We start from the raw sequence: 2,327 nt of genomic DNA on the forward strand, positions 1-2,327 counted from the left end.
TTTATTATTTTCGTGTTCCATAGATCCTTGATGCGAGTGTATCGCTAGGATGTAGAACGTGTCAGATTATTACAGTAACAACCATCTCTAAATGGTCATGAGGCTTACCAACTAAATCATGTATAAACAGATACATGAGGTTCAAGTGTTTAAACAACATAGGTTATAGAAGTAATAATTATTACACAAATTATAAGCCTTATATTCTAATACATGTAAAAAGCATTATCAATTGAGATGCCAGCGCTACATTGCCAGTTCTTAACAGGAATGCTTAAAATTAAACACATTGTACGAATTGTTATACAGTGTCAAAAAATTCCCGTAAGCAATTGAAAGAACTATTCAAAAGATATAACCGTACTGTACTTTCGCTGAAGTAGCCTGCTGTATATCCTGTACGTAACTTTCCAAAGAAATATGTTTATGTAATATTAAGAAGTTTCTTTTATCAAGAAATGTGAAAGACCATAGAGTTCTGGGGTCGTTTTCAGTATTATAACTACCCTCTAAACGCTTAGAGATGGAAGTAAATAAATTGAACAAATAACCAGTTTGAATATTTGCATTTATTACAGTAGCTGGTCATCTGCATCAGGCAGTTATTTTAATGAATGCCAGAATTGAGTGGCATCAGTATTGAAGTGTGTAGTTTGAGCTTTCGTCTTATGTTGGGTTAACTTTTTTTGACATGGAAGTAACACCTGTCGTATGGTTCATGCATAATACTGGTCCACATAACAGTTAGTAACCAATTCCACGGAGACAAAAAGCAGTTGCTGTTAGTATTGTGTCGTCCAAATGCTTACAGGTGAAATAAGGAAAGTAAGAGCCTTCCATGTTTTGACTATTTAGCCTATACACTAAAGGCATTCGCTTACGGTAATGTTGCTTGTACTGGAAAATACGTTATTTAATTGCTGCGGATTTGAAAGTATTGTGTTATATCTACTTGCAATTTATAATCATGTTAAAAGACAGCGTCCCATTCAGAGTTTTTGTGATTACTCATGATTCTTTTGTGTTGCAGTTTCTGATGTTGTATTTCTTGAATTGATATTGTTGTGAAGCGCACGTGAAGACACTTCTGCCGAGCAACATATGGAGAAAATAAAAATTTTACGCTGCGGACAGGATTCGAACCTGTGCGGGCAAAGCCCATTGGATTTCGAGTCCAACTCCTTAACCACTCGGACACCGCAGCGGATAGGAGCAGATGCCTATGTCAAGTGTATTAAATGTCGTAGACAATTGATTTCTTGTAAAAAGGAAAATGTTATCATCATTTTGCCTTAAATAATATGCTTAGTAATTTCATCGGACGCTTTGTTAAAAGACTGTACAAAATTACTACAACGGCTGTATTGATGAACAGGCGCCCTAGTTATGTAATGGATGGAAAACCCTCAACTCAGATGTCGCGATAAAATTTTCCAGCGAGTTATTATCACCATTCAGAAACATTTTTGGCAGACAGCTTTTGTACTATACTGAAAGTGTCCATCCCGAGAAAGAAGCTACGGGAAGTCAAGTATTGCTGTCGTACCGAATCAGTGCCGTATAAGCATTCACAGCAGAGCTGTGCAGCTAAACTGAATTTTCTACTTGATGCTTACCCCTTTCCGAAAATAATATTCACACCGTATTCATCATGAAAAAACTGTAAATACTATTTTCAGTTTATCCAATTTCGATACACATCGGTAATACGTAGTGACATAAGTCTGGATTCGAAATTAACTTGAAATATATAGGCCTACCGGTACCTTAGGCCTAAGGGGCTATGTGTAAACATGTCACGCGTTATTTATCTTGTGAGTAAACACAACATGCTTGTGGTAGTAAAATACTGATGCTTAGTTCCTACAACGCATTATTCTGTTGCCATCAAAATGGCGTTCTTTTAGTGGATAATTCATCTGGGTTTAGAAATTATTTCCCAGAAAAAGTGTATCAGGTGCATGTCTAGAATTCCAAAAATCAAAATAACTTTTACCGGTAGCCCTTGCTTTAAACAATATACTTAGAGACCTGTTTCTCTTTTATATATACCTGAATAAAATGATTTATTAATAATTATATAATATTTATTAATAATCAATCAATCAATTTGTATGTAATATATTAAAATATGTAACCATGTATTACTTGCCCATCATCAAAGCTGTTTTAAATTCCTCATTTGGCATCAGTTACATGCAAATGCTTAAAGATGGATGAGTAAATGATAATGTGGCAAAAAAAAAAAAAAAAAAATGGAGCATCCACGACAGGAGAAGAAAACTGAAATTATGTGATGTTATTTCACTGATTACTAATTCAAGCCA

General features: G+C 34.8%; 1 non-coding gene across 1 annotated transcript; it reads right to left on the reverse strand.

The window, feature by feature from the left end:
• Nucleotides 1–1,122: 1,122 nt before the first annotated feature.
• Trnas-cga (transfer RNA serine (anticodon CGA)) lies at nucleotides 1,123–1,204 on the reverse strand. The gene has a single exon. It is a non-coding gene; the product is annotated as a tRNA-Ser (tRNA).
• Nucleotides 1,205–2,327: the final 1,123 nt, after the last annotated feature.

The sequence above is a fragment of the Schistocerca cancellata genome, chromosome 10 (genome assembly GCF_023864275.1).
Source record: "Schistocerca cancellata isolate TAMUIC-IGC-003103 chromosome 10, iqSchCanc2.1, whole genome shotgun sequence".
In the NCBI taxonomy this organism is placed as follows: domain Eukaryota; kingdom Metazoa; phylum Arthropoda; class Insecta; order Orthoptera; family Acrididae; genus Schistocerca; species Schistocerca cancellata.